Raw genomic sequence first — 25905 nt, 5'->3', positions numbered from 1 at the left:
ATTAAAGAACTACAGGGCTGGCTAACAGGTGGGGAACCTTTGCAGAAATAACTTGAGAACGCAAAACCTGCTTTGAAGCATTTTCCTCATTAAACTTTCCTCCTTTCTAAGCCAATACAATTTAATACCTCAAGACCAGAACTGACTGGCCTTGTGCAAACCCTGAAAAATGTCTGAGACTCAAACTTCCCACTTATAGCAACAGTTGTGTTTCATGCTTTTAATGAGAGTTTTTTGTTGATTTTTTCCAAACAGCATTCCAAAATTTACTAGACATGCTCCCGTGAAGCACTTTAAATCTGCCAGCATTACAATATTCCTTGATTGACCTGACATCAAACTAAAGTGATATACTGGATTCTTGCAAGATATAATCTTTTTATTTTTAAATGCAGCTCATCGCATATCTATATCTGACAGCATTTGTAATTTAAATTGCCTATTAAGAGCATTTCTTTGGCCTGTTTCTTTAAATTTGCTGACTTTCATGAACATATTGAGTACAATAATATAAGACACATGCTATGAAGCAAATTGCACTATACTATAATTTAGAAGAAAAAAAAAACAAGCACAGACCTCTATAATGCCCGAAAACAGTCACCTAAAGCAAATACAAAACACCAGTTTTATCAATTTCATAGAAAGGGTTTCCATATTTTTGCTGAAAGGAGGTTTTGTTATTGACAACCAGACAGTAACACCTAACAAGTTTTATTCAGAGACTCCAGGAATTTCCTGTGGTCACTCCTTCCCAAATACAGTGATATTTGACAGAAGTTCTGGGGGCCTCTTCCTCCCAGTTCTGTAACTCAGTGCACCCAGACCTGGTCCTTGAGGAACCCCGTTTGTCTCCTGGTTTCTGCCCCAGCAAAGTTCTTAATCACAAACTGAATGAATTAAGTTTTGTATGTTGGTTAAATTGGCTTTCACCCTAAAAAATGTTATTGGTTGTTACAGGGATTAGTAATAGGTTCCAATCCTGCATCTATGGAGTTTCACCATTGTGAAATGTAAATGCCTAAAATGTAACCAACTGAATCTGTAGAAGTAAAAGCTTCTTTGTTGGTGTCTAATGTCTCAAAGGAGGCATATCCAATATTGTGTCACTCCCACTGTAGGCCTGTCAGCTACCATGTTACCCCCACCTGTCTGTTTATCTTCAGTTGATCAACCAGTGAGAGCTACTTGATCAACTATTGTTGCTCAACTATTCGCAGCCAGCTAATTACTCAGCTAAAGCCTGGTAAATTTTTAAACAAATAAGCACATCAGTGAAGTTATGAGTAAGCAGTTGAGGTGTAGAGCTCAGCTGGAATGAAAACAGGCAGACACAGTGTTCCAACAGGACCCAGGAAGTTCTACTCTTTTTTTTCATTCCCAGGGAAATGCAGGAATAACTACAGTTAGACACCGATCTCTGGAGGGTCTTTGCCTGGTCTTACCAGAACTCTGCCCTCTAGAGATCACTGTGCTTTGGAAAGAAGACACCAGAAGCCATTTCTTAAAACTCTGTCTTTATGTGTGAAACAGCTTCAGCAGACTTATTGTTCATTCGCCAGGCTGCCCTCACTGCGGACTTGATGGACGTCTCAATCCACGCGTGAGGCAGAGCAGTGTGCTCTCCTGCAAAGTAGACTCTCTCAAATGGCTTGAACAGGTCCTGGTAATAATCTGTCAGCTGGAAGGGTGTGAAGAGCACATAGGAGCCCAGGCTGTACTCATCCAGGCTCCACTTTTTCACCACCCCTCCTTCATACAGATCGTGGATTCCTTCTCCGTGGATGGCCGCCAGGTCGCTCAGCGCCAGCTCCTGGCAGTCCTCGTCGCTCATCCCCAGGAAGAACAGGGACTCGTCCGAACAGGTGTAAGAGGCCAGCACCACACCGACCCCGCTCTCGAATGCTTCGTTCACGTAGTAGATAAGCCGTGATGGGTGATCTGTGATGGACTTGCCCCCGCGGATGCCTTCCTTCTCCCAGAACCGCTCCTTGAAGACCAGGAAGATTTTAGTTGAGCTGTCGTAGTGGATGTTCCGCAGGGCTACTCTTTTGCGCAGGGGGAAAGGGGGGTTAAATCTGACGTTCAGAGTCGCCTTGGCCGTGTCGGTGAACAGGAGGTAGTCCCCTGAGGTCGTTTTGACCGAGTTGTCCGTTTTGTCTCTGCATGCAACCTGGACACCCTCGCTGGTCTGATTTATTTCCAAAACTCTTGAATTCAGAAGCACACTGCTGCTCCGAAGGTCTTTTCTCACAGCCTGAGGCAGCCAATCTGTGCCTCCATATATTTTCTAAAATCTGGGGTAAAAAGATAAGAGGGACAGATCATTTTTATTATTCAGGTGGGTAGCTGCGTCAGCATGCGTAGGCCGCAAAGGAACAAGTAATAGGTTTATTCCATGCTGAAAAAAAGAAGAAAGAGAACACAACGTTTCGGCCGTGGAGCCTTCTTCAGGTGTCAGGTGAATAACCTGAAGAAGGCTCCACGGCAGAAACGTTGTGTTCTCTTTCTTCTTTTTTTCAGCATGGAATAAACCTATTACTTGTTCCTTTGCATTTTTATTATTCATTTGACTTACGATTTTCCAGTACTCTCAGAAGTTCAAGTTGATTACTTCATCAGGCTGCAAAGGAACAGGTAAAGGTTTATTCCATGCTGAAAAGAAAAGAAAAGAAAAGAAAAGCTACACAACATTTTGGCTGTGCAGCCTTCTTCAAGGATGAGGGAGAGAGGAAAACTGGAAGGTTGATAAAGCATGGGAGAACAAACGCCAGGAGTGGAGAAGAGGTGGGAGCAGAAGAGAAGCAGTATCGACACTCAGGCAGTGTGAAGTAAAAAGAGGTGAAGAGAGGTGTGAAGAGAGGATTAGATGGAAAAGAGTCTGTTGTTGGGAGAAGGGGGAAGGTGGGATCCTAGTTTCAGGATAAGTTTGGTTTTGGATGTCTTTCTGGAAGAGGAATTCCAAAACCCCTCTTTGAGACAGAGACGGAGAGATAAGTATGATCATGGCTGTTAGAGGTGAAATGGGAAACTGTGGGAGTGAAAGAGAGATCTTTCATTCTCTGAAATGGTCTCCCAGTCTCCTGCCTGTTTCACCAAGGTAAATAGCTGGGAATTTTCTGCAAGAGATGCAGTAAATAAAGTTGCTGGAAATACAAGATGCCATCGGAAGTGATCTGGAATTGATGAATATGTGAATATGCGTGCTATGGGATATATATTTACAAGTGATTCAGCAAGTTCTGTTGCAAGGGAAAGTACCTGGTGTGGATGGTTGCTGAGGGCGGTCTAGGGAACTGTCAACAAGAAGGTTATGCAGATTAGGTGGTTGTAGTATGATTGGGTGGTTGGAAACAGTGGAGTACAGTGGAGAGATCATCCTTTAAGATGGGGAAGTTGTTAATAGTCCTGGGAATAGAGAGTGTGTTAGGGTGGTAGGGAAGCACAGTGAACCACAATGAAATGCGGTTCTGAGACTGGGAGTTCCTAATTGATCAATAATAATTGATCCGAGGGCTGTTTTTGCCTCAGGCGAGGGCCCCGTCAATAACATAGGTGGGGTATCAACTTGTTAATGAAAACAAGGGAAAAAATATTTAAAATGTTAAAATTGCGACACTTCTAGGTCATGTTTGTCTTTGATTTAGTGATCAGTCACGAGTTCTAATTGAATTTTAGAATTGCAGAAATTGTCCAAGGTTCTTTATCGGGGACCATACTGTATACCTTATGAGCAATAATGGCGTCCAAGACTCTGATGCTTTGCAAACATTTGAGTGTTTAAGTATAATAAGTTTTGGCTTAACTCGTTTGGTTAAGAGGCAACCTCCTGACCATAGGATAAGGAGGCTCAACCCTACAGAAAGAAACAAGTGAACCACAATGCCACCAATAGAAAAACAGAGACAGAAGAAGTGTACAGGCACCGTATGGAATGTAGACATTATGTTGAAAAGAGATAGTAGACGTTTAAAGCTGTAGGACACCAGAGGTAGGATGTCATATAGACTCAGGGCCGAATTGAGCACCTCCCTAACTTCAGTTAAGAACTTCCGTATGATAGCATGTTTAAGGCAACTTGTTCAAGGGACCATTTTTTGAATCAGAACAGCTCCACAGATCTATGTAGGAGAATCTTTTTCACGCAAAGGAAGAAGGTTGTGGGACTACGAAACGAGCTGCCCAGCCATGTTGTTGAAGCTGATAATCTTTCAAGAAACACCTGGATAAGATCTTTGGATCAATTAACTACTAAACTACCAAACATGCCGAATAGCCTCCTCTTGGTTCTAACCTTTCAAATGTAGTTTGTAGAGAAACTATTGAAAGTGATACATTAACTCCATCCATTCACTTTCTAACCATTTCTTCCAATTCAGGGGCACTGGGGAGCTGGAGCCTATCCCAGCAAGCAACGGATGGAATGTAGGGTACAGTACATCCTGGATGGGACGCCAGTCCATCACAGAGCAAAAACACAGATACAGACACACATTCATACCAGGGCCAGTTTTCCCAGATGCCAGTGAAACTACCAGTAAACCTTTAGACTGTGGGAGGAAAACCACACAAAAACAAGATGAAAATACAGATACAGATTCCGTGCAGGTAGCATACCAGGTCTGGGATTGAACCCAGGGCCCCAGCGATGCTAAATACTGCACCACTGTACTGCCCAATACACATTCATTCTTAAATGAACTTTCCTCCAACTTTCCTTTTAAACAAGTTGTTTAAACAAGTTTACCCTTACATAAGTAAGATGTAATTGCAATGCATGACATTTGAAAAATACTGTATTTCTCCCCAACAAGGTATACATCATAAACAAAGTGCACTGACAGTGTGTCACTCAGGTTTGTGTGCTGACTGTTAAATTACTCCCTAGGGGATGAATAAAGTATTTTGAATTAAATTGAATAACTTTGTAGTTAGTCCACTGTCATCATTGTAATTGTCAGTATTGCAAAATGTTCCTCCTTCCAAACCTAGTTTTACTACATAAGAAAATGTCACAGGTTTAAAAATCTCACTTGACGTCATCATTGATGTCATTCTCCCTCCTCAGATTTTCGCTGAAGGCCGTGTAAAACAGGGACTGTTCATTTGGATAGCATGTCGGCTGAGGTTACTTTCTCTCTTTAGATATTGCTGTTGAGACACAGAGCAGACAAATCAAAAATCAATTTTGACTGGTAATATACAGTTTTTAAAGCTTGGAACATGTAAGCTCTTTGTAAAAGAAGACAACATGGTCAAAAATCACAGATTTATTTTAATTTAATCTATTTTAATTACTAGTAGTTGGATGTGTTGTCTTCTGTCAATGCTAACTACTGTGCCACCAGATACCAATCGTTTTAAAAAAACTAAACTAGATCTGTAAACAAACACAAGTGGTTTAATCTTTAGACTTTTGCCAAATTACAGTGTAAGGTGTATCTACAGTATATTTTACTCTATGAATTTATGTGTAGAAGGCTCAAACATGATTATTATCATAAAATATGGTCATCAACATTTTTTTCTCTATACACTGTGGGGATAATTAATGCTAGAAACCATCATGATCAGAACTCAAAGCCAACATCACCTTTACAGAATAGATATCGTATTTCTTGAGGACACGCTGGCACTGTGATGGATCTTTCTCAATTTCGTCAATGACCTAGATGACAAAATATTCTCTTAGATCATCAAGGCCATGAAAATCTCATTTTTCATGAGCTCAATAACATGTCTAACAGAGTGACATATTATTAATCTTTCACATAAAATCTTAGATGACTCTTCTCATCCACTCATTTTAAAACTCAGCTTATCACATCAATGTGCCACTAGAGACTGCAATTACCAATTAACAGCACTGATCTTGAGCTTAACCTTCTGGACATTGAGATTAATACAAGCTTCTTATTGTTCTCCTGTTGAAAATTCTGTTTGTGACCAGGCTTGAGCTTCAGGTCAGAAGATACTGCTTTTTGACTAAAATCTCCTGGTATACTTTGAAATCCACCAGTTCTTCAGTTCTATCTAGGACAGCTGGTCCAGAGGAAGCATACCACCTCTAAAGTAGAACAGACCCATTTCTGCTCTCCACATAAGGGTTGCTATTCCGGTTTACCATCAGCTTCAGCTTTCGTCCATTTGGTCTCAGCCATTGGGATTCAATTGGTCACTCATGTCTCACTATGGAAATCCTACATTCCAGAATGTATTCATGAGGCCAGTGATGAAGAGAGAGAGAGTGTCTTTATTATCCACAGGGGACAAGTTGTTTTACAGCAGCAGTGTTGGTGTACATTGGTGTACAGACAAACAGGAAAAAAAGACAGAACCAACAATATACAGACATATTTACATTGAAGGTCAAGGGGTAAGTAAGGATATGGCTACAGGTATGAATGAGAACTTAAATCTGTTGGTTTTGGAGTTGGGGAGCCGGTATCGGCGTTCTGATGGGAGTAACTGGAAATTAATAAACAAGGGGTGAGAAGGATAATCGCAGATGGATTGTGCTTTACGCAAAACAAGTGAATGGAGAGGGCTGGAAGATCAGCACCAATGACCTTCTGACATATTTTCACAAGTCTCCCCAGTTTGTTCCTGCTTCTCAGATACAGGTCACCAAACCAGCAATCCAGGGTAAAAGTTAGAAAAGATTCAAGGAAGGGGTCTATTTACCCACCCATTTTTCTGGGTTCACATTGAAAACCTTTAATCTACCCCACTAGACATAATCCTCTAGATTGTGAACATCACAGTCAGAACTCTCATGGATATATTACCTTTCTGATGGCTTCAGAGTACAGCTGTTTAGCAGATTTCCCCCTTTCAGAATCCTCCACAGTGTAGCCCAGAAGATCTGGATTCTTATCAATATCATGCACCCGGTGGAGTTTCCCATTAGTAAAGTACCACGTGCTTTCATCTGCGTGGATGAACTCAGATAATTTGAGTCCATAGTGTTGTACATAGTGAAGGACTAGTCTGATAATATGACAAGAGTAACAGAATACAGAACATTTAAATGCAGAGGTGAGAAATATCAGAATGTAAATTCCTCTGTTAGGTAACTGTTGTCTTTAACAGATATGATCATGTTAATATAAAGATATAATAGTTCTGCCACAAAACTGTTGAGTCTCCTATTAAAATCCAACAGTAGGACAAGACAAATTTTGTCCAAAATATTGTTTAAAGCTCCTGTTCAGGTACCTGGGGTGTGTGTTTAAGTCAAAACTTGCCTTTACAGAGGAAGGCATTCACTCAATGTAAAGGAAATATGGCTTCAAAACATACAGCTAAGTTTCTTGATTAGACTTTTGAAAAGCTTGAAAACCATATCTGTTAGTCAAGAAGACATCTTGAGAAGGTGGATGATTCTTCAGGATGCTTAGAATTCTGCTACCTAGAAATCCAGATACTCGCAAGATTGGAAACATATCCTAGGATTGGATGAGTTCCTAGGATCACAGGGCTCAGGGGATTAATAGGAGTATATTGGAACAAGTAATAGGTTTATTCCTAGAAGAAAGGAAACACAATGTTTCTCTTTTCAGCATGGAATAAACATATTACTTGTTCCTGTACATATTTGCAACACTGCCACCTGTCTGCACTGCTCTGTTATTTCTAACCCTCCTGATCCTAGGCAGGGAGAAGGAAGCAGTGCTGGGACTTGTTTATGGAAGAAGATATAGTGAAAACATTGAGAAACCTGTTATACTCTTGTGGAATGCTGCTGTTTAATCTCTTGATTTTTAATCAGTGATGACCTATCATGACCTAGAGTGATAAAGGAAAAAACATCTTAGATGTGCACTGGAGCCCTGGGTTCAGGTCTAGACCTCTGTGGAGAGCTCTCTGATGGGAGTTTGTGTGCTCTCACCATGTTCTGTGTGTTGTTGCCCATAGTCCAGAAACACACAGTACTGGTAGCTTAGCTGATTGCTAGGAAAATTGTCCCTGGTGTGTGCATTTCTGTGTTTGTGTCTGTCCTGCGATGGACAGCCCGTATCCTGACTCATGATGTCCAGCTCCCTGCAAGGCTGTACTGGATAAGACAGGTTAGAAAATGGATTGTAGTTCCGTTTAAGGTACCAGCCTGTAAGAGCTGGGGGATGCTTTTAATCTGGTTAAGTTTAGTTGCTGATTAGCTTGAGGTCAATAAGACCAGGATCAATTCAGTTACTAGTGACAAAGGAAGCTGCAAGAAGAATCTTTTATCAGGGGCCCAATAGTGATTGTCAATAATCTGACATTCTGGAAGAGAAGAGCAGGTTGCCTTGTCACACAAGGATGAAAGAGCTCAACTCCATTTTGAAATGCATAAACATCTCCATCACTTCTTTGTTCATGTTACATCCCAGTGGAGAATAAAACCTCTTGATTGAGGCATGTTTTTGAAGAGGAAAATCGAAAATCCCTTATTAGGCAAGTGTAGAGAATGAACCCATCCATTTTCCAGTGCAGGGTCACGGGGCAGCCACAGCCTATACCACACAAACACAGGGAGAACAAACTACTGTACATAGACAGCGCTCCAGGTCCATTATTGACCCCAGAGACTCAGAGCTGCAAGGCAGCAATGCTGACCACTGCACTGCACAGTCAGTGAACTCTAACTATTGCTTGAGCAGAATATAATACTGTAGGTCAATTGCAATGGACTTTGATACAGCACACAGCTGCTTTCTAACTAGAACTACTTTCTAACTTTGCTGACTAGTTAATATGGTACCTTGTGGTGTATATCTCCAGCTCTGAGCTCACATGCAACACAAAATGTGTGGAACAAAGCTGCAGAGCATCTGAACTTGTGCTTAGTACGGTGCTGAGGGCTCTAATGTTGTTGTTCTAATGTTGTTCTAATGAGCACAAACTGCTGGAGGCGCCCGATTCAGAGCATTTCAATTCATCTGATTAATAAGTTATTATATAGGCCATGTTAATATAATTACTGTCTGTCTCATGTTCATATAACTGAGTAATTCCCAGACAAATAAAGTTTTAATTTAAGAATTTAAGAAGTGCATTTGTGCTAAACTACACCAAATGAGGGTCTGTAACTACAGGTACTAGTGCAAAACTGAATTGCAATTAGTCAGGAAAGAAATTAGTACAGCAGCTATAGATTTGAATTGAACCATATTGTAATAGCTTTTATTTCTATTGTGTATAAGCAGCACTATTTCAGCTCCTCTTGTGCCAAATCAAACTCTGAAGCTAACACTCCAGGGAAACACTCAGTCAGGAGTTGAAGGAATTCTCATGGCACCCAGATCTGCCCAGCTCTGCCAGCCCCTGCTCTCATATACTGTAGCTGTACTATAAAGTTGAGTCTTATGCACTTTCAGTTTCTTTTCTCTTTAGCAAACCCTCAAATTTCCCTACACAACTATTTCTTTGTACCCCTAATCCCTCAAGATCCCTGATTTCCCCTGAGAACCACAAGTGTAGAGTTCCATCCCAATAAAAATATTCATTACTCAGATTTGAGCACATTTAACACTTACAGTAGATACATTTCAATGGAGTGTATTTCCTTCAATTGCCAGAATATTCACCATCACATTCTAAAGGCTCTACGTGAATTAGATGTAAATGTAACAGACAGTCATTTATTAATGACTCTGGGGTTAGAGCAGGGGATGCCAACAGGCTGAACAAGCTCATCAAAAGAGCAAGTTCTGTCATTGGGTCTGATCTGGACCCCATGGAGGTAGTGGCTGAGAAGAGAATGGTGTCCAAATTAATGACCATCATGGACAACGTCTCCCACCCCCTCTATGACATGCTTGTCAGAATGAAGAGCACGTTCAGCAATAGGTTGATTCAACCATGGTGTGACAAGGAGCTCTACAGGAGGTCATTCTTGCCTTCTGTCATAAGACTTTTCAACTCATCCACAATGTGTCTGGGCAGGGGCAACATTGACATTGACCTGTTTTTAGACTAAAAATAAATTCTCTGTTTACAACTGATTTTTGTGCAATATATGCTGGGGATTTGTGCAATATATTTATAATGTGCAATACATCTTTTTGTGTACTGTACATTCTGGTTTGTTTTGTATCTTCTGTACTGTGAGCAATTCTGTATACTCAATTTTTTACTTTTAACTGCACTTCTCACTGTCTGTACTTACTGTACTGTATTATTGTATCATTTTGTTACACTGTGCTGTGTTGACTATGCCAGGCTGCTGTTGCACTGCAATTAATTTCACAGAATTAATAAAGTATCTAATAATGTTTAATAAACTTAATTAAGAATAATTGTGATGTAACAGAAAGCAATTTTAATTAATTACAACATGATCCATCACTTGGAGAATTTCTTAGTGACAGTTCCATTATATTCCATTTCCACTATATATCGGAACATTCTAACGTGATCCAGTGTTCTGCTTAGTACGCTACCAAGATGCTTAAACTACTGTATATGAGGAGGTTAAAGTTAGTTCCCTACTTTTAGAACGACTAGAGGGCAGCAGCTGTTACTTTGGTTTCACTGCAATTGAGAACAAGTTAGTACAGAGCTGCTTACTAATATCAGCGACCAAGTTCATTGCAATTGTTCTTAAAGTAGCACTCTAGTCTAATATGGAGCTGCATGCTAACCATGTGTTCACAATTTCAGGCTAATATTGTTAAATAGCCTGGCATGACCATTTAATATCTGAGCTGTAGCAATAATCACAATTTTGTTCTACCAACTTACTCAATAGTAAAAAGTTAAACATCAGCACTATTTCAGGTAATCTTGTGCCTTATCAAATCCTGAAGCTAGCACTCCAGGGAAACACTCACTCATGAGTTGCAGGAATTCTCATGGTGCCCAGCTCTGCATGCCAGCCCCTGCTCTCATTCCTGTAGGTGAGAATGCACCCCCCCACTCGGTCACTGGCTTCCAAGATCTGGACCTGTAGAGAACAAGTCACTATGGGTACAGAGGACAAGGGTAACAGGACTGTGACAGGCCTACCTCTCAGCTGCTGACTGATGGGAACCAAGCACATAAAGAAACACACTTAAATCAAATTACCATAAAGAAACTTTATTCAATCAAAGGACTATACTCAACACAAAACCCAACACCTACTACCACTCTGAGTGTCTCTTTATATACCAAACTAAGTTTAAATTAATCCTTTGTAAGAATATGGCCTGCAGCCCTTCACCTGTTATTTAATTAGTCTTATGATGAATCATGTAATGCAGTTTTCGATGAACGGAAGACCTAATGACCTCTAGTGGCAGGTCAGCTGAAACGATAATCTTAATTAATGCTGACACAATGCAATGACAGGTTCCTGCTGGGGTACTATTTGCAATACTATATTGGCAAGAATATTCCTGCAATAAAAATTTGTAAGTGATCTGAATGTGGTGGAGAATGGTAGCCAATAGAAAAGAAAATGTGTCCTGTCTGGGATATTTAAATGGTTCCTTTGCTCAACACCATTCTGTGCCTGATTCTCCATGTGGTATCATCAATCCCGAGTGTGTTCCGTGTCAGTGTTTATGTGCTGGAAGTGGCATTTATGTGGCCCTTCAACTCCGAACAGCTGAGAGAGGAGAGAGCTCCACCTTTCATGCATGGATCCTTTCTGCTTGTGTCCTCCTGGTACTCCAGTTCTCAAATGGAATAAAGCAAGCCAACCGCGTGAAGAAATATTTTTTAAAAATGCTGAAAACAAGAATTCCTGAATGTGTTCTTTTCAGAGGTGCTGTTTTCTAACTGTATTACTGACAATACAGCATCCACAAAATGTTCCTGTTTTGCAAAATATGCTGCTATCTGTCCATACATTTCTTATACATCACATCTAATTAAAAAAAAAACAAACAACTCATGGCCACCTGGCACCATAGCAAAATTGGCCCTTGTGAATGAAATTGATGTTTTTTAAGAAAATAAATAAACATGGGAACAGACCATAAAATCTTTGCTGAATCAATATTGCAACTTAAGGTCTCCAAAATTCAACCCGGAGCAGAAGAGTAATATAGTGTCAGTGGATGAGGTGTGGAAGGATTTACTCAGTCCTGAGCCACTTCAGTTACCACGAGCACCAAACAGGATTCTAACACCTTCCATCCTCCAGCATCCCATGTCAGCCTGCTCTGCTAAGAGGATTGTCAAGCAGTTGGGCGGAGACAGAATTGCTGAACCAATCTTAACCTGCTCTATACTAGAATAATGTACTGTACATGAGAGACCAACATGTTTTAGAAATACAAGGCTGGAACATTATAATAACTGTCCCCCACAAATCAGAACAGGGGTCAGAGACTCAGTTCATGGAGCGTCTAGTATCTTCTGTTTTTGTTCCTCCTGCGTTTCATAGTTTGTCTACATGATTAATGTCATAAGATAAGATACGATCACTTTATTAGCCATATACAATTTCTTGTATTAGAAATTTGTCGTTTCACATACACCAGCTTGCTCTCCATGAGACACACAGACAGGGAGAGAAGCTGCTTGGGGTCAGAGCGCAGGGTCAGCCATTTATACAGTCCCCCTGGAGCAGCTGGGTTTAAGGGCCTTCCTCAGGGGCCCAACAGGGCAGGATTTCTCTGCCGGCCACAGGATTTGAACCTTCCAGCCACAGGCACAGATCCTTAGCCACAGTGCCACTGCTCCCTATGTTACCGGATAAGTATGGTCATTTGTAAGTAGGGTCATTTAATTACCTGAGCTTTTACTGCCATTAGCAATGTGATTGTTTTCACTAATTAGCTGTCCAGGACCTTAAGAAGTACAAGACCAGCCTGTAGATGTCTAACTGTGCAGATCATGGAGTTGGAACAGAAATCAGAAGACGCTAGACCCTCTAGGAGCTGAGGGTGAGACTCCTGCCTCCTGAGACAGTATGGGAAAATCATACGTTGTGTCCAGCATCCTCCAGGAGTTTGGCAGTGATTAATCAGGAGATCCCTGCTCCGACAATCACAAAGTTCTTCGGAGGGCCGGTCCTGATGAGGCCTTGCTTCACGTCTTCCAGCAGGTGCTCGTAATCGTTATCAAGGAAGCACTGTTGAATGACGCTGCTGCCTGCTTGCACATGTACTAAGAGCGCCACAAAGCAGCCCAGCAAGACGACTTTGGGGAGAAGAGCAATATCATGTTAGGCAAAGGACACAAAAGCATTAACATGTGCCGTACAGGGCAAAGAAGTTATAAAAAACTATACAGAGGTACAAATCAATAACCAGACAGTGACTACACTTGTTTCTGTGAGTTTGACAGACATACAGGGGTACTAACATTTTAATCCACAAGGCCCAGTGACTCAGATTCTTAGGTTCTAGAACAGCTCAGGCTGGAGGACCTTTCTATATTTTCTTAAAAGCTAAATGCATGTTAATGAAACACTGTGTGGCAAATGGCACCAGAGACATCAAGTCATTAATCTTTTCTTGTCTCTCTTCATCCCACTGACTGATGCTCCCTGCTTGAACCCTCACCAGTACACTGTACACCTAGCACTCTGCTTGAGAGAAGAGTCAAGGTCTGGGAGGTGAACTGTTTGGGAGGCTTGATTAAGGGATTGCTCTGTGATGACAATCTCATCAAAACTGCCTCACTAACTGGACAATATGTCCTTTGCAACCACTAAACTGGATGAAGCTAAATTTAGAAATGAAACGTTAAAATTAAAATCAAACTTTAAGATTTTCAATTATTCATTTTTACATAAGTAAATTACACTTTTAATTTGCAAATAAACATTTAGTTTTAACATAAAATGCGGTTGAGCTGAAAACCTTCCAGAATAGCTTATGATTTAATGAGAATCGTTAGAGAGAGAATCAAAAAAACATAGTTACTTGCACATGATGCCATGGTCCCAGGCTGCATTTTTCCTTTCTATAAAGAAAAAACAAGCACAATCAGACCTTTGCACTGAGGTACAGTACCATCTTAACTATATAGTACCGGAGAGTCCAACTGGTAGGAGTTGCTGGTGTGGAGACGAGCACTAGACTTCCTTGCAGTTTGCTGAATTACTCAATTAATCCCAGAAAAGTGCGTACCTGTTACAAAACTCCCTGTAAGTCGACTCAGTTTGGATGTTTAAACCAGAGGGGGATAATTATGTCTTCAGCACCTACCGTGTGTCCATTTAAGAAACAGAAGGACAACAGTTCTAAATAATAGGGTTGTTTTATCACAGCTATGCTATGTGGGATTCAATTTTAAAACTACAAAAGAGCTGCATGAATAATTATTTTAATGAGACATTAAAAATAAGTGCACAAGTAGAACATGCATGTTTCCATCACTAGAATCCAAAATAATAGCATTTTTGTTGGGTTTCCCTTGTGAAAAATGTTTCTAATTGTCACTTACCTGGAGGGATGATCTTGTCACGTTCAGAGTTGTGAATCCACCTGTTGCCCTTGTGCCTCGTATTTATATCTTCTCTGCAGCGGGAAGGAGAGCATCTGTTTTGGCAATCTTTGAAGGAAAGACATCCGCGCCTCACAGTCACTTAACTCGTTTTTCCAGAAAGTAGTTTGCCCAAGAAGCCGTGCGGGAAAAAGTATTCATTTTGTTTATTGATAATTTGCTTTTATTACACAAGATGAATTAAAGGCAAAGAATGAATGGGAAGCAAAAAGGATTGCATAACATGGAAAACAGCAGTAAGTGAGAGCTAGCTTCATACTTTGACAAAATGTACATGTTGCCAGCCCCTGAGGAAATTAAAAGAACCCAGTCCCATCACACAGCCTCTTCTTGTGAAGCAAAGCATGAAGATTAGATTTTCTGTAAATTTCTCCAACATCTTTCTCAAAACATATTGTTTCTTTTGTGAGGAAACAAGCTATGTTTTAGATGTGTCTTTCAGTGGAGTTGTCCAGTCTCTTTAGACAACATATTGTTAACAAAGGTAGGTTTGTGTTTGGCATTAACCCACTGACCATGGGTTAAGTGTGTATGAGTGCGTGCTTGTGTCTGTCTGCCCTGGTTCCATGAGATACTTTCCCATCAAGTGCCAGGGCTCTGGGTTCAGTTCCTGGGGTGCTGTCTGTGTGAAGTATTTATGTCAGGTCCAGTCTTGTTATACCTGAAGGACAGCTGGTCCAGTGGTTCAGGTCCAGTCTTGTTCTGATAGGTTAGGTCCAGTCTTGTTAGATCAGGAGGACAGCTGGTGTACTGGTTAAGTTCTAGGGCACATCTGATTCAGTGGTTAAAATCCAAGAAGTGTTATACCACAAGGCCATCTGGCCCAGTTTTTTTAAATAAGTTTTGGAATACTCATGGAAAATATATACTGATGGAAAAAAGAAATGCATCACCTCCTCCTCCACACAGTGGCCCTCCCATTTCCATGGAACAGGCTGAAGAATGACTCACCCGTGAAGAGGACCTGATGCCTCTGCTGATGAGTCCATCACAGCCTCTGTCTGGTCCACGCCAGTCAGGTGTGATGTCTAGGAGGTGAGAGCAGAGGGTCTCTGACAGGTCACCTTGCTCTAAGTCCAGCAGCATGGAGTCTCACTGTCCTGTCACTGATACAGGCATTGTGTCTGCCTTCAGTCTCAGCAGCATTACGGGTGGCAGATCTGAAACAATCTCTCAGATGGACCAGTCTGGTTTGTCGGTCCTGCTCTGGTGTAGTCACTTGACGGCGACCGGATCTTGGACATTGGATCTGTTGACATTCTAGGCATTATGTAATGCACAGAAAAGTGACTAAGTGTGGCCTTTTTCTTGCAGTGACCTAAGCTTTGAATTAAGGCCTTTTTAAAGGTGACCTGATCAGGCATTGTTCCACCTGGACCTCGTTGGGTAAAAGTGCACCTAACAAGCTTTTTTGTGATTGGCAAGTTGCAATGCCCACTGCACAAGCTGTATTGCTGGTCAGAGGGCTTAAGACATATTGACTACTTTTCGTGAAAGTACATAAGCTATAACTATAGTATTCTCATTCCAGAAAATGTTGTGTTTTTTTCCATCAGTATACAAGTATACTGTATATATGAATACCGATTACACAAATGATACAATAATGCTAATATTGTCAATCAACTATACTAGTTGATTCACACAAAAAGAAATGTTTGGAAAAAAACACAATAACCCACAAGAGGAATACATTCTTTATTGCATTGATGATTCCTCCCTAGCCTTTGTCTGCTCACACTCTTTTTGGTTGGCTACATTTAGGGAACATTTTCATTCAAAGGACTGAACTGCACTGTATATTGTACAGTGGTCCTGTAATGGTGGGAGCAGACAGGGGGAGACCACAATTATTCCTCATCGGCTCAAGTAAAACCTGGCAAAAGAAAATAAGTTATATGCGTCTTATTTCAGTGACTATGAATTATGGTTCCTTACCAAAAACTATGAGGGGGACAAATCTGTTCTAAAGCAGAGGAACAATACTGTAGCCTCTGCAAAAGCCAGAGAAGATGCCTGGTAAAGAATCACAGATAAATGTAATGTGAAAGTTATTCATGTAATGCAATGGAGTATCTCAGGATATTACAAAATATTTGAATTTGGTGAGCACTCATGTACATTATTTAAATCACTTTACTTACAACTTTATGGTATTGAAGTGGAGTTTGCATTTAAGCCTTTAAGTGATCGTACTGTATTTTTATACAGCATTAATTAATAAATATATAGCAATACATTATAATAAAAGTAATTATAAATGCAGCTTTACCATAACAGGAGGACCTGGCAGCAGATCAAGAACATAAGTGTAAGTGGTTCTTCCTTAGAACTTGTCCTGCCCAGTCCTGGGCTCATTATAACACACTGGGGTTGCTGTCTGTACACCCATCCCACTATCAATCAGGGACTCAGTCTCCCAATGAATCAGGCCAGTTGTAATCCCTGGAATGCCACTGAAAAGGTGCTCTAACACTGATGTAACTGAAGTAGTGCTACACTCATCTGTACCCTATGAGATGTGTTAGCAGAACCCTAAAACCCCCAAAAGCCCTGAAACCTTAAACCTGTTACTTGTTAGAGCGTATATCCTCAGTGGATCACAGGAGTTGAGGTTTTTTCTGAAATGGCCTGTGGGAGGCTACTCTTGAGTCGACTGCTGGTTATTTCAGCACAAACGTTTCAGAAGGGCAATGTTACATGAATAACCAGTAGCACAGTGGTGAGTCATTAATACACTTAGATGTTGCTGTATTTACCCGTTTTTGCATTTTGCTCTGATCCATTGAAATACAATTCTATTTCTTTCAATTATTTAACAATTTCACTGTTAAAAATATTATGACAAAACAACAGCCAGTGTTAAAAAATGAAGACAAAATAAAAAATCTTGGTGTTCAAGAAAATAATAATGAATAATTTCACAACTTAACATCAGGAAATATATGAGAGTTCTGCATTGTTTTTTAAAATTGCCACAGTTGTGACGATAAAGCAGTTTAAACCCTAACCCTGGTTATTATAACATTTTTGCATCTTTTACTAAAGACTCTGTCCATTTGTACTTTTTGGATATTCTTTGTTTCAAGTCAAAGGGAAGACATTAGTATACATGGCTGAACTGTGAACTTATATTTTCTTTTCCAAAAGTAGACTTTCCCTCGAAAATCTGCACAATTCATGTTTGTACAGCTCATGTACAGTATCCCGAACACATAAAATTATAAGTGTAAATATGATAAATTAGAAGTAGGCTGAATACTAGTGAATTTATCAAAATTGACACTATATGTGATGTACAAGAAAGCTTATTCTGTTCTTATACTCTTCTATTTGATCATTAATTTCTACACCCACGCTTTATTCCTGCCAAATATCTTTCATCAGAGAACACTGATAACAGCTGTTTCATAACCTGCACTCTTTCACATTTACACACCTTTTCCAAGGACTATGACAGCTAGCCCAGACAACAGGTTAGGTTTCTTTTCTTACAAATATGCAAAATAGCTAAATTAATAGTATAAATGAGTTTTAAAATACATTTTAAAAAAGTATTAAAGTATATATAGTCAACAGTGATTGCATCACAGTTTGACATCAGTTGAATAAAGAGTTTAACATGACTCAATTCTTTAAAACTTCATATGTTTAAAATTCAGGAATATCAATAATGCAAAGGGGCAGGTCTATTGCTTACGATGGGAGATGTTTGTGTTTCATACACTTTGACAAAATGTGTACAGTATATTTACAACACATGAAAGAAAGAGCTTGCATATTCATGATAAAAAGGCGTACAATTTTTCATTGACTATGTTGATTGCAGTAACAGTATTAAAAGAAAAATATGTCAAAAGATCAAGAAAGCATTACAGAACGTAGTACATATACTGTATATATTTTCAGTAAGTAGTGTATTTCTGGGCTGAAAAAACACCAAACAGTATATATTATGCAATAATGAACACTCCTTCGTCTGTACTTGTCTTTTCAACCAAGGGTTTACTGTATTTGGAATAGAAATTTCTCCCAGACCTTCCTCAATGTTGACCTTGTAAGTAAATGCCTTCAAGCACAGTCTTTCACAGCTGTGAGGCTGGTCTAGACAGAATAAAACTGAGAGTGTGGATTCAGCAGAAGCCAGCTGTAATAGAAAAGGGGTCTGGATAAGGCACTGCTTCATCAAGTGCTGAAGCTTGTGTTCAAATGTGAAAAAGTGTCAGGTTCCACAGCACAGCTGACATGTTGATTCATGATTAAACAGATAATTTACAGTAAATGTCAGCAACATCTAAAGACAAAAAAAAGTCACCTCTCACTCAGCTGTTGCTTGATTAAATGCATTCTGGAAACAATTTTAATGTAGCAAAACGAAAAGGCTACATTTAAAAAAAACAATCATATGATTTTTATATAGTTATGGCTCCTTCTAGTAGTAGTTTTTGTTATTTGTTGTATGTAATTCTGTAGACAACTTTCTGAGTTTAGGTCTTATCACAGTAAGTGATATAGAATTGTAGGAGGAAGCTGTGTTGTAACATAAGGTTAGTGCACAAGTGTGGCAATCCTTATACATCTGCATTCTGGCAATATCTTTTCACACTTTTTATGCAAATAAACTCTTTGAATAAAATAGCAGTGTGCTTTCTATGAGAGTTACTTGGATGAGTGTTCAGTTGGGTGGACAGCTGGAGAGCAGCTACATTCAGCGAGGTCAGTACATTCTCTAACACAGCACTGGATTCAGAGTAATGACTTGGAGGCAAACTAAGATAAACAAGTATTTATTCAAAATAACACTCAACTACACCACACAAAGTGTTATACACATACAGCAAGTTCATACAACATACTGTACAACTAACAAATAGCTGAGTTTCTCCCCATTGTTCCAGATTCTGAACTGCAAATGTTTTTCTTCTGAGATGTTGTCACGTAGCACTAGGCAACATAAGGTAGGACCCTGTGCGTGGCTATTCTGGTAAGTGTGGTTCGGTGTCAAATCGAGGGACGAAAATGTTGTCTTGGACAAAAGCTAGGAGGTCAAAAGTCGGGAAGGTTCCGAGAGCACAAGGTACAAAAACAGGAGGCGAAGTCGCAGTTGAGGACGAGTGCTTGGGGTCAAAAGTCAAGAAGGTTCCGAGGAGGCGATGTACCAAAACGGGAGGCGAAGTTGTAGTCGTGGACGAGAGCGAAGAGTTGAAATGCCGGGAGAGGAGATATCTTAAGGAAAGGGCTGGAAACGTACAAGTACGGAACTCAGGGAGGAAACCTCAATAGTGAGCGAGGAAAGGAAGACAATTGGCACATAGGCGTTTGGGGAGAGTAGAGCTCGTGGAAATGTGGGAGAACTTTCAAAAAGTGAATGGAAATACCCCCCCTGCCCATTGCACTGTACAAATCAACAACATTAACATGGAAAGACGGAGAGAACTAAACCAGGAAACTACATCCTAATCTGTCTCAGTTGTGTTACAGAGCTGTACTAGAAGAATAATTACAAAATAAAGACATTTTAGAAGACAACCACTGTGTATTTAGAAAATAAGTTGAAGGTCTTGGAGCAAGTATCAGGGACAGTAGATACACCAGAGCTCATGAAATGTGAGTGCGAGGAATTAAGAATCTGTGAGGTTCAGTGAGGTTCCTGCACATGGTCTTGTCCTGGAAGGTTACTGGTCACACCAGGACACTGGGAGCACAGCACACAAATGTACAGGGACTGTGCAGGTGTGTCCTCGGGACAACAGAATTACAACACCTGGGACCACACATAGGTTGTCAAATAGGTTGTCAAATAGCTGTCAAATAGCTGTTAGCACTCAGAAGGGAAAACTCAGCACACAGAGTGAGATTTACTAGTCACAGACATTAAAATTGAAAAAAAATGTTTCAATCTCCACAGACCATGACCAAGAGACAGTGACCTACTAAAGTCTGAAACAGAATATGAGAAAAGGAGATTATTAATATTACAGAATCACTCTAGACTGATGGCAATATCACTGTCATAACACTTCTCCTGCCATTCTGACTCTCTAAACACAGAGCTGTGGGACAGACAAGAGTGTTGATGAAATTATTACACAGGGCAGGAGATCTTGACTGAAGGATCTACAGCATCATAGGAGCTCAGCTCAGGACCAAGCAGGACTGGAAATCTCTCTACACCAAGCCTACTGTCACTGGGGTAGGAAACAACATAAAATTGCTACTTGCTAAAATTGCTACTTGCTAATTGCTAAAGTGGGACTAACAGTCCATTTAATATGTGCATTCGGGATTTTCTACTGTTATATTTAACACCTGGTCTCTGTTTAAGAGACCCATTGTCCAGTTAAGGATTAATTCCAGTGTAGTTAGTAAAGTTAAAAATCATAAATGAAAGTGTTATTTAAATCCTCAACAGTTAATGGTTAGTTAAAATCAAAAAGAATAAATATTTGCATTGTTACTTTGTTGTATTTGTTACTTTAATTGCTCCTTATGAGACTGTACAACAGATGGGATTAAATAGGCTCAGTGACAGGAACAGGAATCGTGGCAGCACCTGTAATGTGTCTGTGTGCTCCTGACTCCTGCATTTTCCACACCGGTCACACCTGCCACTAACAGCATATTCACATGAAACTGATAATTACTAAAATTTAGTTTTTTTATAAATAAATGAACATTTAGAAGGAACACCGGCACAGAGGTTAGCAATCCTACTGTCACTGGGGCCAATTCTGACTCCCGTGAAGTGTGTTATTAAAGACCCTATGCAGGACGGTATAATCAGGAAATGACTGGAGAAGGGAAGACACAGTGAGGAATGGATGGGATGACGGACAGGGGGGCAGTGAAGACTGTGATCCAGTGCATGGGGGAAGCGCAGATGAACAAGTCTGAAAGGAAGTCCAATGGGGGAATTCAGGGCACAGTGCAAGGTCCAGGTGGTGGGAGATCCAACAGAGATGAAGGCGACTAAAAGCACGAACAGGGAACTGGGACCAGGAACACAAAGGGTTAAAACCATAACAGGACAAGGCGCTCCGAGCCCTGGATTCAGTAGGTCAGGACGTCTGGAGATAAGCCCTTGTCCTGGGACTGCTCCTGAGCCTGGTGGACAGGCCGGCCTTCAGACGTCCATCTTCCAAAGCTGAGCCCAGAACTACGGAGATGCCAGGCTTAAATAGGGAAATAGGAAACAGCTGGGATAAATAAGGCTGAGGAACACAATGAAAAAGGTAGGAGCACCCTCTGGAGGAGGGATGACGTTCGTGACACCTGCCTCACAGTGCTGGGGCCATGGGTTTTATTCCAGACCTTGGGTTCTACCTGTGTAAAGTTTGTATGATCTCCTTGTGTTCATGTGGTAGGTTAATTGGCTTCTGGGAAAATTGGCCCTGATGTGTGTGTGTGTGTTCCCTGCAATGGACTGGTGTCCCATCCAGGATGATTCCTGCCTTGCATTACCAGCTTCACAGGATAGGCTCTGGGCCTCCATGACCTTGAATTGGATTAGTGGTAATTGAAAGAGATGTGATACGTAAGAGATACAGCTGAAGCCTGTTTACTTCTAATCTTTAACCTGTGAAGATTTATTCATTAGAGATACAGTAAAGCAGATAATTTGGTTTTCATCATCTTTTACTTCAGTGTCAGAAGAAGTTTATGTTTTGTTTTATTATTGAAGTTCAGTGTGTTTGTGTGCAGCTGAGCTCCTCCACAGGCTGTGTCTTTGCTTTCACCCTCAGCACCTGCAGTAGGTCCCAGCTGCAGCAGCGCAGTTGCTGTGCAGTCCTGCTGAGAGAGGTTTTTGTATGAGTGTGTAACACTGTGTGGACACCCATTTACTGTTTGGGTAGTGTTGACCCTGACAGTAATAATCTGCTGCATCTTCAGCCTGGACTCCTGTGATGGTCAGAGTGAAGTCAGTCCCTGATCCACTGCCACTGAAACGCTCTGGAATCCCAGTCTGACGGGTAGTTGCAAGATAGATAAGGAGTTTAGGAGCTTCTCCAGCTTTCTGTTGGTACCAGCTGAGGCAATCATTATTGTACACCGCAGGACTGGTCTTACAGCTCACAGTGACTGTCTGTCCTGGAGCAATAGATATTCTAGGAGTCTGGGTCACAGAAATCTGTCCACTGGATTCTGAAAATGAAAAAACATCACAAAAAGTGGGAAAGTATTGAAAATACCAATTTATTCTGTAAATCACTAATACATTATATGATAGACATACAGTATGAAAACAGAATATATTAATAAGATATTTATTATGATAATTTTTTAATATTTTTTCTCTTTAAATTAACATAAATCTTGATTTCTTATTCACATAATATAAAAATATTTTAAATTCTATAAAATATCTAAACCCATTCCTACCCTGAACAGTGATGAGGAGTGTCCAGATAAATATGATGAAGAAAGTCATTGTTGCTGTGGGTTATGTTACCATGAAGTGCAGCTCTCAGTCTGGAAGTGTTAAACTCACAGGGCTATAAACAATCCCAGAGCACTGAAGCATGTGCTGCCAATGCAAAGTGTCTTCTATGCAAATTATCTTCCTGGGTTCAGCAGCACTTTTAGCCAGTCAGTGCTGGAAACACAGGCTTGGTGCTGTGTAATGTGACAGAGCAAGATGAGCAGTTTAGCATTAACACTCCCAGGACAGCAGGACTAGACAGAGAACAGCTTTATAAGGAACAGAGGATGAGACACAATCAGCTGAGCCTTTATTCCACTCAGGACAGCATAGTGTGGAGAGTCTGATTAAAGCAGCATTATCTCTGTGTCTTCATATACAGCAAACAAAGAAAATTCCTAACTTAACTTACTCTATGATCATATAAGCCATGCTATCTGTCACTGGGATATATGTGCTCATTTCTTGCTAATAAGTCAGTCTGCATGCCTGCATCTTTGAATAATGGGACATTTGTTATTCCTTGTGGCTCCTCAAAGGCCAGAAGAACTGTGAACCTCTCTCTCAAGGAGAGATAAGAGTTGCACAGGAATAATTCTGGTGTAGATCTTCCTTCTGAGTGATATTCCAACAGAACAGTAACAGTGACTCTGCTGTCACCAGTCAAGCCTGTGAAGCCTGTGTAGCGGCGAGGCTTATTAATAAGGCAGAATTAAGTGTTTCTGAGCTTTCCCAAATTAGGCCTAATTTCTCTGTTCATCTCTGTGGTGCAGCCACAGAGAAAGAATTCATGCAAGCTGATTTAAGATGTTTTCTTGTGATAAGAAACCAGCTCCCAAAGGGGGATGCACTTAGCTAAGCCTGGCTATCATGATCAATGGTCATCTATTGGCGCCTATCTGTCTAGGGAGTGCGAGTTGGACATCTGGATTGCATTCCTAAGTGTCAGGAGTAAGTGACTCATTTCTCACCTTGATCAACCAATCAGGGACTGGTAGGGCCGAGTAACCCACGTGGGACTCTGATGCCCATGGAACTTTCAGCCAATCAATGAGCTGAAGTTCCTCCAGGTAAAAACAGGCAACACGGAGATTCAACAAGATTCAGAAGGGATTCTGGAGAGGATTCTGTGGACTGTTCTAAAGGGAATTCAAAGGAGAATTCCAGGGCAGGACGGCCCAGGAGCAGAAGGCTCCCAAGGGCAGGACATCCTCGCAGCGCGCCTCCTGACCATCCTGAGACTCAGCCCGGACAACCACGGAATGGCCAGTGTGTCCGAGTGCCAGAACTTTCCTTTGTTCTAAGAGTCTAGAGTGGAGGTTGCCAGAGAGTAACCAGCAGCAGGCCTCGTGAACAGGTCGGAATTGTGGACAGCTGAATCACTATTCAGAACTAGCTCTTCATCATAAACGAACTGGTCCTCTTCCTGACTTGCTGGGACCCACAGTCATCTTTTCTCCTGTGCACAAACCTAACTAGCCGGTCAGTGAGCATCAGCAGCGCACCGTCGCAAGCCGCACAGCACAGCCTGGCACCGAGCCAGAGAGCGCGGATTGGACAGCAACAGCCTGCAACTGTTTCTTTGTGCCCGCAGGAGATCTGAATCCCCAAAGATTGGATGAGTATTCAACTTCAATGCATTACAGCTCAAGAATTCAATTGTTATCCCAACCAGTTGATATCAATTTAATTCCTAAGAGTTATGTACTTGTTTTGAGTATCTAATGTAGAAGTTATAACCAAGTTCATTTATGAAACGGTCTTAATGAATGATATACTGAACGTATGTCCTCTTGATGTATGTAACACTTCGTAACTGATTGAATATATATCTTTTGTATTCTGATAACCCTCTCGATAAGATCTGTTAGGTTTAATGCATATTCTATGTATTAATAAATGTATCCTCGTGTATTAGTACCTGTGTGTGCGCGTTGTTTGAGTTATGTCGCATGGTTGGATTCTAAAGCCATCAAAAGAATCAACTTTGTGATTTACTGCTACAATTAATAATTGTCTCAGTAAATGCCCAAACCCTACAGAACTGGTGCCTTCAGAGAGCCAGTTTTCTTACATATTTGGCGTCCCTGAACGGCTATGAATCACTACACCTGTGTTAATGTTTCCAGCAACAGCTTCAGTTTCTCGCCACATCTTGAGATTTCATAGGCGAAAATACCCCGGGGACAGTCTGAGCTGAGTGCAGCCGCGCTGATTTGCCTAGTGTGGGGGAGAGTGGGCTGGTGGAGGGAGGTCACACTGCAGGGGTGTTGGACAGCTGCATCTGTTCAAGGGCAGGAAAGCAAGAGAGCAGGTCATGGATCTGGTCAGGCTTTTTTAAATAGAACATCAGTAACACTTTATATGAAAAATTACTACGGACTTATAAATATTAACTAGATACTTCAGCAGCTCGTTGCTTTAATCTTCTCTGTGAATAAGTTTTACTAATGTATTAGTGCTGAACACTTGAACTGCCCCTGTATAACAGTGGTAAAGGTACTAATTACATTTCTGAGTTATAAGTGTTTGATATATTTGATATATTGAATAGTGCACACTAACTATATTGCACCAATAATAATTGTGCAGCAGCAGCGATACTGTATCTGTCTATAACTGGCACCTATTCTGAAATTTGACCATTTGTTGTTCTCAGTCATAGGTAATTCATATTTTGTCAAGTATATGAGTGGGTGGCACAATTGTTAGCTGCCACACAGTACTGGGGCTCTGTGTTCAATTCCTGGGGTGCTGTCTGCATGGTTTAGATTTTCTCCCATGTTTGCGTGGGTTTCCTCTGTTTCAGGGGAAATGGGTGCTCCTGTTTCCTACTACTGTCCAAAGATAAGCTGCTAGGTTAATTGGTTTCTGGTTGAATTTAAATATACTTTGACAGTGTCCAACTGTATAATCCCCTGCAAGTGGCTCTTTACTCTTCTCCCCAGGGGGCTGGAAACATCCCTACAGTCCATTATGTGTGCAGAGCCTAATGCCCAGGGCTTCTTCACAGAGGGACAGGTGTCCTGATACACTGTTCTGTCGCATCCTGTTCTGTTCTC

The 25905-nt window shown here is 40.9% G+C and overlaps 1 protein-coding gene, 1 long non-coding RNA gene and 1 pseudogene across 3 annotated transcripts in view; 1 reads left to right on the top strand and 2 right to left on the bottom strand.

The window, feature by feature from the left end:
- Positions 1 to 25905, top strand: part of LOC148646998 (immunoglobulin kappa light chain-like) — a 97361-nt gene that overhangs the window by 27107 nt on the left and 44349 nt on the right. The window lies entirely within an intron of this gene.
- On the bottom strand, positions 359 to 14464 carry LOC148647002 (L-amino-acid oxidase-like; annotated as a pseudogene). The gene is made up of 7 exons (XR_015927805.1): positions 14365 to 14464; positions 13842 to 13881; positions 10815 to 10927; positions 6789 to 6931; positions 5594 to 5668; positions 5034 to 5151; positions 359 to 2297 (listed from the first exon to the last, which is right to left on the bottom strand). The product of XR_015927805.1 is annotated as an L-amino-acid oxidase-like (transcript).
- On the bottom strand, positions 22042 to 25014 carry LOC148647001 (uncharacterized). Its single transcript, XR_015927807.1, has 3 exons — positions 24955 to 25014; positions 22804 to 23521; positions 22042 to 22566 (listed from the first exon to the last, which is right to left on the bottom strand). It is a non-coding gene; the product is annotated as an uncharacterized LOC148647001 (long non-coding RNA).

Source organism: Lepisosteus platostomus, chromosome 16 (assembly GCF_059453375.1).
Source record: "Lepisosteus platostomus isolate fLepPlt1 chromosome 16, fLepPlt1.hap1, whole genome shotgun sequence".
In the NCBI taxonomy this organism is placed as follows: Eukaryota; Metazoa; Chordata; class Actinopteri; order Semionotiformes; family Lepisosteidae; genus Lepisosteus; species Lepisosteus platostomus.
This window is presented reverse-complemented; position numbering and strand designations above follow the sequence as displayed.